The sequence below is a fragment of the Lotus japonicus genome, chromosome 5 (assembly GCF_012489685.1).
Source record: "Lotus japonicus ecotype B-129 chromosome 5, LjGifu_v1.2".
Classification (NCBI taxonomy): Eukaryota; Viridiplantae; Streptophyta; class Magnoliopsida; order Fabales; family Fabaceae; genus Lotus; species Lotus japonicus.
This window is the reverse complement of record NC_080045.1, coordinates 14,736,281-14,754,264: the sequence shown is the minus strand read 5'-3', so window position 1 is coordinate 14,754,264 and position 17,984 is coordinate 14,736,281. Positions and strand designations below refer to the sequence as shown.

Genomic DNA, 17,984 nt, shown 5'->3' with positions numbered 1-17,984 from the left:
ACAAATGGAAAGAAAATGAGAGGATTTTGCTTTTTCGCGCTATTTATAGGCGGGTGAAATCGCGGGAAAATGAAAATTTCGCGATTCCGATTTTTGCAGCACGATCACCGAGAAATTCTAAGAGAGATTCTGGCGTCAGAATTCCAGAACTCAAAACAAATATCTAGGATTTGGGAAAAACGATATCGAAAAACTCAAAAGCGGTGTCGGTTAATCTGCCCCGAAAAACTACTTTTTGCTGTGATGCTCAAACGACAAAACTTCCAACTGAAGAAAGATTGGAAATGTCGAAACAAATCTGGCAACGCGGACGGAATCTTCGTTAGAAGTCCCGAATAGAAAAAGTCTTCATCCATTGCTCGAAAATAGGGTTTCGAAGCAAAGAAATTAGCGTCGGCGGACATCCGAAAAGTGAAACCTATCGTGCGTACAGTCCAGAGTTCCGAAATGAAACGCTGGTCGAAGGAAAAATAAAGAAAATCTTTAAATTTTCCAAGGATTCGAAATCTCACTTAAAACGTTGCTCTAAAGCGAAATTAGCCTATTCTGGACACGCTTGCCATAAGGCGGGTGTGCAGACGACTCGCTCTAATTCCTAAAATGACTACGCAACATTCCTCAAGCAATTCCTGAACTTTCTTCTTCATTAATCTTTCTCAAATATCAAACTCCTGTCACGCTTACACTGATTCTACGCGTGAGTCGGAAATTAGCTTGTTCTGAAAATCCAGGTCTTACAATACTACCCCCCAAAAAGAAAGTTTCGTCCTCGAAACTTAAGGCTCAGTGAAGAGTTCCGGATACTGTTCCTTCATCCTCTCTTCTAGTTCCCAAGTAGCATCGCCCGTGACTTGGTTCCAAATCACTTTTACCAGAGGAACCTGCTTGTTCCTCAACTGCTTGATCCTACGTTCCTCAATCCTCATTGGTGCCACTTCAAAAGACAAGTTGTCTCTAAGCTGAATATCATCTTCCTTGATGATGTGAGAGGGATCAGGAATATACTTCCTCAATTGTGATACGTGTAGCACATCATGAATCTTGGAAAGAAAAGGTGGCAACGCAATCCGATAAGCTACTTTACCGACTCGCTCGATAATCTGATACGGTCCAATGAACTTCGGTGTCAGCTTCCTCGACTTTATCGCTCTTCCCACTCCGGTAGTTGGTGTCACGCGAAGAAACACATGGTCTCCCGCCTCAAACTCTAACTCTCTCCGTCGTGTGTCAGCATAACTCTTCTGTCGACTCTGTGACGTCCTCATCTTCTCTTGTATTTGCTTCACTTTCTCAGTAGTTTGTTGTACTAATTCAGGTCCAACGAGAAGATGTTCGCCATCTTGAAACCAACATAAAGGAGTTCTACATCTCCTCCCATACAAAGCCTCATAAGGTGCCATTCCAATACTAGCATGAAAACTGTTGTTATAAGTAAACTCGATCAACGGCAACAGCTCATCCCAGCTTTCTTGACTATCCAGAACACAGGCTCGCAGCAAGTCTTCCAATGACTGTATTGTCCTCTCTGTCTGTCCATCCGTCTGAGGGTGATAGGCAGAGCTCAACCTCAACTTCGTCCCAAGCGCCTCGTGCAACGCCTTCCAGAAATGCGAAGTAAACTTCGGATCTCTGTCAGAAACAATACTCGATGGTACTCCATGAAGTCGTACAATCTCAGCGACATACACTTTTGCAAGTGCCTCCACATTGAACGTGGTCTTCACCGGTATGAAATGTGCTGACTTCGTCAAACGGTCCACAATGACCCAAATGGAATCAAATCTCTTCCTCGTAGCTGGCAAAGCTACCACGAAATCCATAGAGATACTGTCCCACTTCCACTCCGGCACATCTAGTGACTGCAACATACCCGCAGGCTTTTGATGTTCTATCTTCGCCTTCTGACATATCAGACATGCCGCCACAAACTCTGCTACATTCTTCTTCATTCCTGGCCACCAAAAATTCAACTTTAGATCTTGATACATCTTTGTCGATCCCGGATGAATACTCAATCTGCTCTTGTGACCTTCGTCAAGAATCATCCTTCTCAACTCCATGTCCAATGGTACGCAGACACGTCCTTTGCAACGCAGAATGTTGTCGGTTCCTACCTCAAAATCCGGCGCTTTTCCCAAAATGATCAAGTTCCGTTTCTCGATCAGCTCCTCATCTAACAGTTGTTTCACCTTGATCTCGTTCAGAAAATCACTAGTGATCGTCACCATCCCAAAGCTCAATTTTCCAGGTGTCACTTGCATACCCAAACTGAGGTCGCGAAAAGTCTCGATAAGTTCCAATTCCTTAATCATCAACGATGAAACATGAATTGTCTGGCGACTCAGTGCGTCTGCTACAACATTTGCTTTTCCTGGGTGGTACAACAAAGTGAAATCATAGTCCTTGATGAATTCCACCCAACGCCTTTGTCTCATATTCAGATCCTTCTGATCGAACAGGTACTTCAAGCTCTTATGATCACTAAAAACAGTGAAAGTGCTCCCATAAAGATAGTGCCTCCAAATCTTGAGCGCAAATACCACAGCCGCTAACTCCAAATCGTGCGTAGGATAGTTCCGTTCATGTATCTTCAATTGCCTTGAAGAATAAGCCACACCCTTTCGGTGTTGCATCAACACACAACCCAAACCTTGGTACGAAGCATCGCAGTAAACCTCGTAGGGTTCCTTCTCTTGTGGTAATGTCAGAACTGGCGCGGTCGTCAAACGCTTCTTCATATCTTGGAAACTCTGTTCACAATCCTCTGTCCAAGCAAAAGGTTGGTTCTTCCGGGTGAGTTTCGTCAATGGTCCTGCAATCTTAGCAAAACCTTCGATGAATCGTCGGTAATATCCAGCTAAACCGATGAAACTCCTTATATCTGTCACAGTCTTAGGACGCTCCCATGCAAGTACCGCTTCAACTTTACTAGGATCCACAGCAATGCCCTCCTTTGAGATGACATGCCCTAAAAACTTTACTTCTTCGAGCCAAAATTCACACTTTGTCGCGTTAGCATACAATACCTTCTCCCGAAGAACTTGTAAAACTTGTCGCAGATGCTCCTCGTGTTCTTCACGATTCCTTGAGTAGATCAAGATGTCGTCGATGAACACCACAACAAAGCGATCCAAGAATGGATGAAAGATCCTATTCATGTAGTCCATGAATACAGCTGGTGCATTCGTAACTCCAAACGGCATCACCAAGTACTCATAGTGCCCATAGCGTGTCCTAAACGCCGTCTTTTGAATATCCTCATCCTTGACTCTAATCTGGTGATATCCCGATCTCAGGTCAATCTTCGAGAAAATAGCAGCACCCTTCAACTGATCCATCAAATCGTCAATCCTTGGCAACGGATAACGGTTCTTTATCGTGACTTTGTTCAACTGTCGATAATCCACACAAAGTCGCGATCTTCCGTCTTTCTTCTTCACAAGCAGCACTGGCGCTCCCCACGGAGAAACGCTAGGTCGGATAAACCCCTTCTTGGTTAAATCTTCGAGTTGACTCTTCAGCTCAGTCAGTTCTGCCGGTGCCATACGATACGGTGCGATTGATATAGGTCCAGTGCCTGGGACTATATCAATTGTGAACTCCATATCTCTGACCGGAGGTATTCCAGGTACGTCTTCGGGGAACACATCCTCGAAATCTTGCACAACAGCAATTCCGTGTACTCCATTCTCCTTAGCTTCCACCACGGTTGTAGACATGAGAGAACTCAAAGCTCCTTTCCTCAAAGAAAGCTTTGAAAAGTACGAGTTCAGGAACTCAGCGAGTCCAGCATCGGGAAAGATAACTACCTTATTGGCGCAATCAAGAAGAACATGATGGTGGGACAACCAATACATGCCTATGATCACATCCAATCCCTAGAGGGGTAAGCAGGTCAAGTTAGCTACAACGTTCTCTACCTAATACATGTTGTTCGATAATAACTAACTATGTATATACTTATATCAAATGTATAATTAACAATAACTAGCATAAGGTTATTCACTTACGAATAACCTTCAAAAATAATCTATATAAACAGTAATCAAGCACACTCTTCCTCCGATTGACACCCCATCAATCGGTCTCAGAGTTCAAACATCTTAAGCAGGCACTCTACCCAAAAGCTCTGGTTTTCTAGACCAAAGCTCTGATACCACAATTGTAACACCCCAATTTCTCAACTGAGGAGTCACATTAGTAACCTAACAAAGTCTAAGGACCAATCTGCAATCCCTAAAAACCAAGGGAATTTTTTTTCTGTAAAACAACTAAACACTTCGGCTAAAAGGTTGGAAACATACCATAACTTTATTTAGATAACTTGTTTCCCGATATACAGTAATAATAGTTTACAATACCATAAGTAAGGTTCAGAATAAACATGCGCACTTTAACAGTGGCGGAAGCAAGACTTTAATAACAGAGTTCTCATAAAGTAAAAGAGACTCCAACATAATCCACAAGAAGAGAAGCAAAGCTGCTTCTCATACCTCTACTCCACCGCTTACAACTCGATCTCCAACTCGAGTAGCTATGCCTCGGCGGAAGGATCTCCATCGCCTAATAGCGTTAAGCGCCCAAACAACAAGTAGCAAATAGAAAGGGTTAACTCCATGCAATTACCATGTATAAAAGAGAAAAATCATGCTGTTCGAATTTAATTACCTGGCATGGTAAATAACTAGCAACATAACTCAACTCATATATCAACAACTTAAACATAAATTGGACTCAGATAATAATAACCTCAACAATGTAACATCAAATCAGATATCAATAAACCAATACGAAAATCCAACAACATAGGGTCAGGTGTTAGTTCCCTATAATGCAACTATATGCTGCTAACAAAATGGATCGATCAATATCGTCTCTCAAGACGGGACAATGATAGGACACACCTCCTCATCGCCACTTATAACGTCATACATGACGGGACAATCATAGGACACACCTCCTAATCGCCACTTAACGTCACACAAGACGGGACAATCATAGGACACACCTCCTGATCGCCACTTAGCATCTCGCAAGATGGGACAATGATAGGACACACCTCCTCATCGCCACTTGACTCAAGCCCTATATGCCAAGTCAGACAATAACAAAGCCCACCCAAGGACCAATCCAAAGTAACCACATGTTTCATCCACTAGGAAGCAGTAACGACAGAAACCAGTAAACGGCCGAAGCCTCTCAGAAAACATTTTCCAAATTCAGCATAATAATCATAATCATCTGCCAATCAATATAAACATCTTCATCTCAAACACAGGCAGTGCGATAAAAGCATGCAAGACTCAAAGACGCTCTAAAACCGAGTTACCCTTACCTTCGTGAGTAGAAGTTGGGCATGAAAATTGCGAACCTAGAACAAAGAAAACACAATCATCAACACAAGCTTCACTAGGAGCAACACGATCTACTAATACTAATCGAAATCGTAAAGAAAGCCTCTAAAGCTTCAGAGTTCCTATTTAGGCACAAATTGACAACGGAGACTTCGTTCGCTAAAACGAGCATAACTCGAGCTACAGAACTCAGAATGACACGAAACCGGCGCCAAAATTTCGACAATTGAAAGAGCTACGCAATGGCTCAGGTCATAGAGACCCAAAAATTATTTTTGGACACGGTACCCAAGCAATAAGGTTTCGGCCACTATGGAAAATAGGGTTTTCGAACTTTTTCTTCGATCTAAATCAATTCACAAGGTAGTTTTAGGGTAAAACTAAGGCAAAGAAATTGTCGGAACAATTTTCGGACAATCGGGTCGAAATACGACTATCCAGGGGCATTTTGGTCCAAAATAAAGGCTCAAAACTTCAAAGTTATCAGTTCGGAAAACAAATTTGACAGCAACGATCCTCATGATATCCGTGACAACAAATCCTAAAGGCACGAAGTCAGATTAAGTCTTTTCGACAATAAAGTTTCGAAATGTGAGACAAAAAGAGTTTTGAGTCAATTTTTCAGATCCTGGACAACTGAATCGCAATCAGAGTTTACTGACAGAGGTTTTAGACTCAGGGGAACATAAGGAACATAACCCAAGCGAGAAATCAGAGAAATCGGACAATTTTAGAAAAAGCTCAAAACTTAGAGCACAGAAACGACTTCAGAAACTCAGCAGAAACAGAAATCAGAGGCAGGATTCATGATAGTTACCTCGATACCTAGAAGTAGGGACGAACTGCACGAAGATTGGTCAAGTTTTCGCGGAAATCTCCTCCCCCCTTGCTCCCCACGAAATCAGCCACAAATGGAAAGAAAATGAGAGGATTTTGCTTTTTCGCGCTATTTATAGGCGGGTGAAATCGCGGGAAAATGAAAATTTCGCGATTCCGATTTTTGCAGCACGATCACCGAGAAATTCTAAGAGAGATTCTGGCGTCAGAATTCCAGAACTCAAAACAAATATCTAGGATTTGGGAAAAACGATATCGAAAAACTCAAAAGCGGTGTCGGTTAATCTGCCCCGAAAAACTACTTTTTGCTGTGATGCTCAAACGACAAAACTTCCAACTGAAGAAAGATTGGAAATGTCGAAACAAATCTGGCAACGCGGACGGAATCTTCGTTAGAAGTCCCGAATAGAAAAAGTCTTCATCCATTGCTCGAAAATAGGGTTTCGAAGCAAAGAAATTAGCGTCGGCGGACATCCGAAAAGTGAAACCTATCGTGCGTACAGTCCAGAGTTCCGAAATGAAACGCTGGTCGAAGGAAAAATAAAGAAAATCTTTAAATTTTCCAAGGATTCGAAATCTCACTTAAAACGTTGCTCTAAAGCGAAATTAGCCTATTCTGGACACGCTTGCCATAAGGCGGGTGTGCAGACGACTCGCTCTAATTCCTAAAATGACTACGCAACATTCCTCAAGCAATTCCTGAACTTTCTTCTTCATTAATCTTTCTCAAATATCAAACTCCTGTCACGCTTACACTGATTCTACGCGTGAGTCGGAAATTAGCTTGTTCTGAAAATCCAGGTCTTACAAAACACATGGTCTCCCGCCTCAAACTCTAACTCTCTCCGTCGTGTGTCAGCATAACTCTTCTGTCGACTCTGTGACGTCCTCATCTTCTCTTGTATTTGCTTCACTTTCTCAGTAGTTTGTTGTACTAATTCAGGTCCAACGAGAAGATGTTCGCCATCTTGAAACCAACATAAAGGAGTTCTACATCTCCTCCCATACAAAACCTCATAAGGTGCCATTCCAATACTAGCATGAAAACTGTTGTTATAAGTAAACTCGATCAACGGCAACAGCTCATCCCAGCTTTCTTGACTATCCAGAACACAGGCTCGCAGCAAGTCTTCCAATGACTGTATTGTCCTCTCTGTCTGTCCATCCGTCTGAGGGTGATAGGCAGAGCTCAACCTCAACTTCGTCCCAAGCGCCTCGTGCAACGCCTTCCAGAAATGCGAAGTAAACTTCGGATCTCTGTCAGAAACAATACTCGATGGTACTCCATGAAGTCGTACAATCTCAGCGACATACACTTTTGCAAGTGCCTCCACATTGAACGTGGTCTTCACCGGTATGAAATGTGCTGACTTCGTCAGACGGTCCACAATGACCCAAATGGAATCAAATCTCTTCCTCGTAGCTGGCAAAGCTACCACGAAATCCATAGAGATACTGTCCACTTCCACTCCGGCACATCAAGTGACTGTAACATACCCGCAGGCTTTTGATGTTCTATCTTCGCCTTCTGACATGTCAGACATGCCGCCACAAACTCTGCTACATTCTTCTTCATTCCTGGCCACCAAAAATTCAACTTTAGATCTTGATACATCTTTGTCGATCCCGGATGAATACTCAATCTGCTCTTGTGACCTTCGTCAAGAATCATCCTTCTCAACTCCATGTCCAATGGTACGCAGACACGTCCTTTGCAACGCAGAATGTTGTCGGTTCCTACCTCAAAATCCGGCGTTTTTCCCAAAATGATCAAGTTCCGTTTCTCGATCAGCTCCTCATCTAACAGTTGTTTCACCTTGATCTCGTTCAGAAAATCACTAGTGATCGTCACCATCCCAAAGCTCAATTTTCCAGGTGTCACTTGCATACCCAAACTGAGGTCGCGAAAAGTCTCGATAAGTTCCAATTCCTTAATCATCAACGATGAAGCATGAATTGTCTAGCGACTCAGTGCGTCTGCTACAACATTTGCTTTTCCTGGGTGGTACAACAAAGTGAAATCATAGTCCTTGATGAATTCCACCCAACGCCTTTGTCTCATATTCAGATCCTTCTGATCGAACAGGTACTTCAAGCTCTTATGATCACTAAAAACAGTGAAAGTGCTCCCATAAAGATAGTGCCTCCAAATCTTGAGCGCAAATACCACAGCCGCTAACTCCAAATCGTGCGTAGGATAGTTCCGTTCATGTATCTTCAATTGCCTTGAAGAATAAGCCACCGCCTTTCGGTGTTGCATCAACACACAACCCAAACCTTGGTACGAAGCATCGCAGTAAACCTCGTAGGGTTCCTTCTCTTGTGGTAATGTCAGAACTGGCGCGGTCGTCAAACGCTTCTTCATATCTTGGAAACTCTGTTCACAATCCTCTGTCCAAGCAAAAGGTTGGTTCTTCCGGGTGAGTTTCGTCAATGGTCCTGCAATCTTAGCAAAACCTTCGATGAATCGTCGGTAATATCCAGCTAAACCGATGAAACTCCTTATATCTGTCACAGTCTTAGGACGCTCCCATGCAAGTACCGCTTCCACTTTACTGGGATCCACAGCAATACCCTCCTTTGAGATGACATGTCCTAAAAACTTTACTTCTTCGAGCCAAAATTCACACTTTGTCGCGTTAGCATACAGTACCTTATCCCGAAGAACTTGTAATACTTGACGTAGATGTTCCTCGTGTTCTTCACGATTCCTTGAGTAGATCAAGATGTCGTCGATGAACACCACAACGAAGCGATCCAAGAATGGATGAAAGATCCTATTCATGTAGTCCATGAATACAGCTGGTGCATTCGTAACTCCAAACGGCATCACCAAGTACTCATAGTGCCCATAGCGTGTCCTAAACGCCGTCTTTTGAATATCCTCATCCTTGACTCTAATCTGGTGATATCCCGATCTCAGGTCAATCTTCGAGAAAATAGCAGCACCCTTCAACTGATCCATCAAATCGTCAATCCTTGGCAACGGATAACGGTTCTTTATCGTGACTTTGTTCAACTGTCGATAATCCACACAAAGTCGCGATCTTCCGTCTTTCTTCTTCACAAGCAGCACTGGCGCTCCCCACGGAGAAACGCTAGGTCGGATAAACCCCTTCTTGGTTAAATCTTCGAGTTGACTCTTCAGCTCAGTCAGTTCTGCCGGTGCCATACGATACGGTGCGATTGATATAGGTCCAGTGCCTGGGACTATATCAATTGTGAACTCCATATCTCTGACCGGAGGTATTCCAGGTACGTCTTCGGGGAACACATCCTCGAAATCTTGCACAACAGCAATTCCGTGTACTCCATTCTCCTTAGCTTCCACCACGGTTGTAGACATGAGAGAACTCAAAGCTCCTTTCCTCAAAGAAAGCTTTGAAAAGTACGAGTTCAGGAACTCAGCGAGTCCAGCATCGGGAAAGATAACTACCTTATTGGCGCAATCAAGAAGAACATGATGGTGGGACAACCAATCCATGCCTATGATCACATCCAATCCCTTGAGAGGTAAACAGATTAAGTTTGCTACAAACTTCTTATCTAGGTACATCCAAGGACATTCCAGACATGCAGTGTTAGTTACTAGACTCTTAGATGCAGGGGTAGACACTGTCAAGTCAAACGGTAGCTTTGACACTTCTAGCTTTAACCTTGCCGCACAAGCTATATCTATAAATGAATGCGTAGCACCAGAATCAAATAGCGCGATAAGGGAATTACCCGCAATCTCGCAGGTACTGCGGATCAGACCATCGTCTTCCTCAGCTTCAGTTCCACTGATCGAGTAGACCCTTCCACCAGCAGTAGGCCTCCTAGCCCCAGCAACATTTGCAGCAGCCTCAACTTTAGGAATCCTGCACTCTGCAGCAGTGTGGCCTGGCTTGTTGCAGTTCCAACACGCCGCAAGACTCTCAGAACAGTGGTTGGCATAGTGCCCCTTTTTGTTGCACCTGAAGCAAGTCACATCCTCCCGATTCCCAGATGGGGTTCTTAGTGCAATTGCATTTCCACCAGTAGGATAAAAGGACCCAGAAGTTGTCCCCCTACCCTGAGGACGAACATACGGCTTCTTCTGGAAATGCCTACCCTTGTCACTTCTTCCTTGGTTAGTCCTAGCCGGACCTCCACTTCCTTGGTAAGGCTTGTTCAGACCTTGGAATTTGCCCCTTGCATTATCAATGGCCTCAATCCCCTTGGTCTTCTCCACCAGCACTTGGTAGCGATTCAGTCCTAGCGGTTGCACCGCCCTCTGCAGCTCATAACACAGCCCCTCAATGAATCGCTCACACATGTAGCCTTCATCAATCTGTCCTCTAAAGTAACGGAAGTGTTTAGCCAACGACTCCAACTTTGCAGCATACTCAGCAACGGTCATGCCTCCTTGACGGAGTCTCAGAAATTGTGCTTCCTTAGCGGCTCTAGCACTTCTAGGAAAGTACTTGTCCAAGAAAGCTCCACGGAAACACTCCCAAGTGATGGCTTGATGGTCAGCCTCCATCATAGCCCTAGCCCCACGCCACCAATACTCAGCTTCACCCGTTAGCAGGTAGGTTGCATAATCAACTTTCATCTCTGCAGTTGTACGCAAGAAGGTAAAGATCTTCTCCAACTCTTGGAGCCATAAGTCAGCTTCTTCCGGATCGAAGCCCCCAGAGAACTTCGGCGGATCCTGACGCTTGAAATCATTCAGACCCCTGGTCTGAGCAGCAGCTAATTCACGTTCCTCCCGCTGAACACGGCGAGCATTCTCTTCAGCTTGGTTTTGTGCAGCCACCAAAGCAGCAGTAGCAGCACGTTGAGCTTCAGCTTCCTCCCTTGCAGCAGTGTTAGTAACTTGTTGTGCCATAAGGGCAGTCAGATTAGCAATAGCTTGCTCCATCGGATTCATGCTGTCTGAACCTTGAGTCTCGATCGGTTGTGGAAACCTCCTGCTCCTGTTTTCATGAACAGTCAAAGACCACAACAGATACTCAGGCCAGAACAACACAAAGTTCTATAATAACTAACTATGTATATACTTATATCAAATGTATAATTAACAATAACTAGCATAAGGTTATTCACTTACGAATAACCTTCAAAAATAATCTATATAAACAGTAATCAAGCACACTCTTCCTCCGATTGACACCCCATCAATCGGTCTCAGAGTTCAAACATCTTAAGCAGGCACTCTACCCAAAAGCTCTGGTTTTCTAGACCAAAGCTCTGATACCACAATTGTAACACCCCAATTTCTCAACTGAGGAGTCACATTAGTAACCTAACAAAGTCTAAGGACCAATCTGCAATCCCTAAAAACCAAGGGAATTTTTTTCTGTAAAACAACTAAACACTTCGGCTAAAAGGTTGGAAACATACCATAACTTTATTTAGATAACTTGTTTCCCGATATACAGTAATAATAGTTTACAATACCATAAGTAAGGTTCAGAATAAACATGCGCACTTTAACAGTGGCGGAAGCAAGACTTTAATAACAGAGTTCTCATAAAGTAAAAGTGACTCCAACATAATCCACAAGAAGAGAAGCAAAGCTGCTTCTCATACCTCTACTCCACCACTTACAACTCGATCTCCAACTCGAGTAGCTATGCCTCGGCGGAAGGATCTCCATCGCCTAATAGCGTTAAGCGCCCAAACAACAAGTAGCAAATAGAAAGGGTTAACTCCATGCAATTACCATGTATAAAAGAGAAAAATCATGCTGTTCGAATTTAATTACCTGGCATGGTAAATAACTAGCAACATAACTCAACTCATATATCAACAACTTAAACATAAATTGGACTCAGATAATAATAACCTCAACAATGTAACATCAAATCAGATATCAATAAACCAATACGAAAATCCAACAACATAGGGTCAGGTGTTAGTTCCCTATAATGCAACTATATGCTGCTAACAAAATGGATCGATCAATATCGTCTCTCAAGACGGGACAATGATAGGACACACCTCCTCATCGCCACTTATAACGTCATACATGACGGGACAATCATAGGACACACCTCCTAATCGCCACTTAACGTCACACAAGACGGGACAATCATAGGACACACCTCCTGATCGCCACTTAGCATCTCGCAAGATGGGACAATGATAGGACACACCTCCTCATCGCCACTTATAACGTCATACATGACGGGACAATCATAGGACACACCTCCTAATCGCCACTTAACGTCACACAAGACGGGACAATCATAGGACACACCTCCTGATCGCCACTTAGCATCTCGCAAGATGGGACAATGATAGGACACACCTCCTCATCGCCACTTGACTCAAGCCCTATATGCCAAGTCAGACAATAACAAAGCCCACCCAAGGACCAATCCAAAGTAACCACATGTTCCATCCACTAGGAAGCAGTAACGACAGAAACCAGTAAACGGCCGAAGCCTCTCAAAAAACATTTTCCAAATTCAGCATAATAATCATAATCATCTGCCAATCAATATAAACATCTTCATCTCAAACACAGGCAGTGCGATAAAAGCATGCAAGACTCAAAGACGCTCTAAAACCGAGTTACCCTTACCTTCGTGAGTTGTTGGGCATGGAAATTGCGAACCTAGAACAAAGAAAACACAATCATCAACACAAGCTTCACTAGGAGCAACACGATCTACTAATACTAATCGAAATCGTAAAGAAAGCCTCTAAAGCTTCAGAGTTCCTATTTAGGCACAAATTGACAACGGAGACTTCGTTCGCTAAAACGAGCATAACTCGAGCTACAGAACTCAGAATGACACGAAACCGGCGCCAAAATTTCGACAATTGAAAGAGCTACGCAATGGCTCAGGTCATAGAGACCCAAAAATTATTTTTGGACACGGTACCCAAGCAATTAGGTTTCGGCCACTATGGAAAATAGGGTTTTCGAACTTTTTCTTCGATCTAAATCAATTCACAAGGTAGTTTTAGGGTAAAACTAAGGCAAAGAAATTGTCGGAACAATTTTCGGACAATCGGGTCGAAATACGACTATCCAGGGGCATTTTGGTCCAAAATAAAGGCTCAAAACTTCAAAGTTATCAGTTCGGAAAACAAATTTGACAGCATTGATCCTCATGACATCCGTGACAACAAATCCTAAAGGCACGAAGTCAGATTACAGCTTTTCGACAATAAAGTTTCGAAATGTGCGACTAATGGGGTTTTGAATCAATTTTTCAGATCTTGGACAACTGAATCGCAATCGGCGATCACTGACAGAGGTTTTAGACTCATGGGAACATAAGGAACATAACCCAACCAAGAAATCAAGGAAATCGGACAATTTTAGAAAAAGCTCAAAACTATGAGCACAGAAACGACTTCAAAAACGCAACAGAAACAGTAAACAGAGGTAGGATTCATGCTAGTTACCTCAATACCTAGAAGTAGGGACGAACTGCACGAAGATTGGTCAAGTTTTCGCGAAAATTTCTCCTCTCCTCCTCTCTCCTTGCTCGCGGCCTTGAATGGGTGAGAATGAAGAGATTTTGCTTTTTCGAGCTATTTATAGGCAGGTGAAATCGCGGGAAAATGAAAATTTCGCGATTCCGATTTTTGCAGCACGTCCACCGAGGAATTCTAAGAGAGATTCTGGCGTCAGAATTCCAGAACTCAAAACAATTATCTATGATTTGGGAAAAACGATATCTAAAATCCCAAAGGCGGTGTAAGTTAATCTGTCCCGTTAAACTACTTTTTGCTGTGATGCTCAGACGACAAAACTTCCTTCTGAAGAAAGATTGGAAATGTCGAAACAAATCTGGCAACGCGGACGGAAACTTCGTTAGAAGTCCCGAATAGAAAAAGTCTTCTTCCATCGCTCGAATCTAGGGTTTCGAAGCAAGGAAATTAGCGTCGTCGGACTTCCGAAAAGTGAATACTATCGTGCGTACAGTCTAGAGTTCCGAAATGAAACGCTGGTCGAAGGAAAAATAAAGAAAATCTTTAAATTTTCCAAGGATTCGAAATCTCACTTAAAACGTTGCTCTAAAGCGAAATTAGCCTATTCTGGACACGCTTGCCATAAGGCGGGTGTGCAGACGACTCGCTCTAATTCCTAAAATGACTACGCAACATTCCTCAAGCAATTCCTGAACTTTCTTCTTCATTAATCTTTCTCAAATATCAAACTCCTGTCACGCTTACACTGATTCTACGCGTGAGTCGGAAATTAGCTTGTTCTGAAAATCCAGGTCTTACAGTTTCATTAGACGGTTCACTGCTGTCAAAACCCAGACCACTTTTATCATATAAGTCTCTATTGTTTCCACATAGTTTAACTAAGTTGTCATGCCCTATTGTGAAAGTAGATAAATCATCAATCAAAACTTTGATTCTTTTCTTTAAAGCAGATACTTCCATTGTGGAGTCTTGTTTCTTTAAAAACTCATTTTCATGAATAATGGAATCTTTTTCTTTTAAAACTTTCTCATGTTCTTTTTGCAACTTGGAAAACTGTTTCTTCAGGTTCTTGTATTTTTCAGACAAAGTGTAAGAATGTTCAAGCAGTTCATTAAACTCTTCTTCAAGGTTTTCAGATCTTACCTCATCATCTTCATCATCATCTGATCCATCTACTGAAGCCATGAGAGCGAATAGAGATTCTTCATCTTCTTCTTCCTCGTCATCTTCAGAGTTGTTTTCAGAATCATCCCAGCCAGTTACTAGAGCTTTCTTCTTCTTGTAGAATGGTTTCCTTACAGGCTTTTTAGCTAGTCTAGGACAGTCTGGTTTGATGCGACCTGACTTTTTGCATTCGAAACATGTAATGTTGCTTTTGTCTGCAGTTGAGGTGCTTTCACCTTTGTGTGGAAAGGATTTCTTTTTCTGACTTGATTCTCTTTTGTTGTCCTTCTTCAGGCCTTTTCCTCTTTGTTGTTTGATCCACATCTTTTTGAACTTTCTGTTGAACAGTGCTTGCTCATCATCAGACAGTTCTTCTGAGGAATCTTCTTCATCAGACATTTCTTTCGTCTGACTGTTTTTGGAGATGTTAGCTTTGAAGGCGATGCTTTTCTGCTTCTTTAGGCTTTCATCTTGAGAAAGTTCAATCTCATGAACCTTCAGAGATCCCAGGAGATCTTCAAGTTTTAGTGTGCTAAGATCTCTTGCTTCTTGGATAGCAGTAACTTTGGGTCTCCATCTTTTAGGAAGGCACCTCAGTATTTTTGTGATTTGATCAATGTGTGTGTATGTGCGATCGAGATTTCGAAGACCATTGATAATGGTTTGAAATCTTGCGAACATTTCATCAATGGTTTCATTTTCCTTCATTTTGAAGGTTTCATATTCAGCCACTAGTAAACTTACTTTGGCTTGACGTACATTTGCTGTACCTTCATAGGCAAGCCCTAGAGCTTCCCATACTTCTTTGGCAGTTGCGAGTCCATCAACTTTGTCCAACTGAGCTTTGCTTAAGGCACATAAGAGAAATAGTTTTGCCTTTGAATTGAGTTGATAGTCTTTGCGTTGAGCTTCTGTCAGCTGATCTTTCTTCATGGGTTCACCAGCGTCATCTTTATGGACGATGTTGCCATTTTCAATGATATCCCACAACTTGTAGCTTGAGGATTCTATGAAAAGTTGCATGTGCGTCTTCCAGTAGGGATATTCGGTTCCATCAAAGAAAGGAGGCTTGTTGGTGGATGAGCCCGTAGCGATAGCTTGATCTTCTGCCATGGATCTTTACTCTACACCTGTTAAGATGTTAGTTCTAGAGCCTAAGCTCTGATGCCAATTGATATGTAAATAAGTAACACAAGAAAGGGGGGGTTTGAATTGTGTTCTTAAAAATTACTTGTTAAAACTTTAGTTTATGAAAAGAAGATAAGTTCTTAAGAAAATTGTTCTGGTGACTTTTCAAAAACTGTTTAGTGCAGCGGAAGTGAGTAAATAAAGCAGAACGATCAGCACACAGGAATTTATACTGGTTCACCCTAAACGATTAATTTATACTGGTTGACCCCGCGAGCCACCGAGCGACGTATTCGGGGCACATCATGGAGGACCACGTGGACAGTGGAGGACTCTTGAGGTCAGGAGTGTTGAGGCGATGCTCTATCAGCTTCAACTTGCCACCGGGCGTTCACTGCGGACTAGGATTCGGAGGAGCACCGCCGCCACCGTCATCTTCAGAGGAGGAGGATCCCTCAGAGGAGTTTCCAGTGGGAGTGCCTTCGGCAGGGTCTAGTGCACCCTCTGTTGCGATCATTGATGATCAGGGTTCGGGCCCTAAGCCCGTGAGTCCAGCATCGGAGCGCACTGCGGTTGCGAGGGGAGGACGGATAGGGCTGGTAGACTTGGTCGTTCTGGATTCTGATTCAGACGACGATCATGCTAGCACATAGTTTTGAGTGTTGGTATGAGCTCCTCGAGTTAGGATTAGTGTAGGAGTAGAGTTTTAGCTCTGACAGTCTTGCTTCATTTGTTACTTAGGGGACAGGGTAGATCCGCCTATAGCTTTTTGTGTGGTTTCCTTACGGGAATCACAGAGAGTTGGTTGGACTTAGGAGGTCTTATTTTCAGGCCATTGGGTCAGCTGATTCTCAGTTTTGAGGGATGGTGTTGCGGGCACTTCACCCTTTTCATTTGGTTTGTATATATTGCCTACGGGCGTTGCACTTTTCTTTCCGTCACTGGAGGTTACTCGTGACGAGGTTGTTACTTACAGCGGGGGCTGTTTATATATTGTATATTAGTTCTATTGCTTTTCGCTTTTGGGTTTTATTTAATTCAGTCTTGTCTTAGTTATTATCGAAAAAAAAAAATATTTCACGTTTTTCCACATTAAGTTTACTTTTGGTTACTAAAGTGACGCCACCGAAATCGGGGTGTTACATTGTGGTATCAGAGCACGGTCGAGTCTTTCGGGAGTTGTTGGGGAATAGGTCTTCTGTGCTAGGTTGTGTGACTCTGCAAAGAGTGAAAATTGATTGTCTGCAAGCGATTTTTCGCTTAAAAATTGATTGAAGTTATTGCTTACTCATATTGTATAGTGATGCTTGATGCTATCTTATGATGAGTACTGACTGTTTGCTTCCTTTAACAGAATATGGTGAATACCAACCAGCTAGCTGAGATGATGGCCACTATGGCCCAAGCCGTTACCGCACAGGCGAATGATAACGCCATGAGGCGTGCTGCTGAAGAAGCACGTGAACAACATCAGCGCCAGAGGGAAATAACTCTGGACCAGAACAAAGGCCTCAATGACTTCAGGAGGCAAAACCCACCCAAGTTCTCTGGTGGTACTGATCCAGACAAAGCAGATCTCTGGATTCAGGAGGTTGAAAAGATATTCGGCGTCCTACAGACTGTTGAGGGTGCCAAGGTGGGCATGGCGACTTATCTGTTGCTCGGTGATGCTGAGTACTGGTGGAAGGGCCACAAGGGGATCATGGAAGCTAACCATGAAGAGATCAACTGGAATTCTTTCCGGGCCGCATTCTTGGAAAAGTACTTTCCAACAAGTGCTCGGGATGAGCGGGAGTCACAATTTCTAACCCTCCGTCAGGGAGGTATGTCGGTGCCGGAATTTGCTTCGAAGCTGGAATCCTTGGCGAAGCATTTCCAATTCTTCCACGACCATGTGAACGAACGCTATATGTGCAAGCGTTTCGTTAATGGACTGAGGCCGGATATTGAGGACTCAGTGAGGCCACTGGGAATCATGCGATTCCAGTCGTTGGTGGAGAAGGCCACGGAAGTAGAGCTAATGAAGAACCGGAGGTTGAACCGGACTGGAACTGGAGGGCCGATGAGGTCGAGCTCTCAGAATAT

General features: G+C 43.2%; 1 long non-coding RNA gene across 1 annotated transcript; it reads right to left on the bottom strand.

Moving 5' to 3' along the window:
- Positions 1-4,079: 4,079 nt before the first annotated feature.
- Positions 4,080-6,261, bottom strand: LOC130720112 (uncharacterized). The gene is made up of 3 exons (XR_009012941.1): positions 6,172-6,261; positions 5,336-5,371; positions 4,080-4,563 (listed from the first exon to the last, which is right to left on the bottom strand). It is a non-coding gene; the product is annotated as an uncharacterized LOC130720112 (long non-coding RNA).
- Between the last annotated feature and the right edge of the window lie 11,723 nt (positions 6,262-17,984).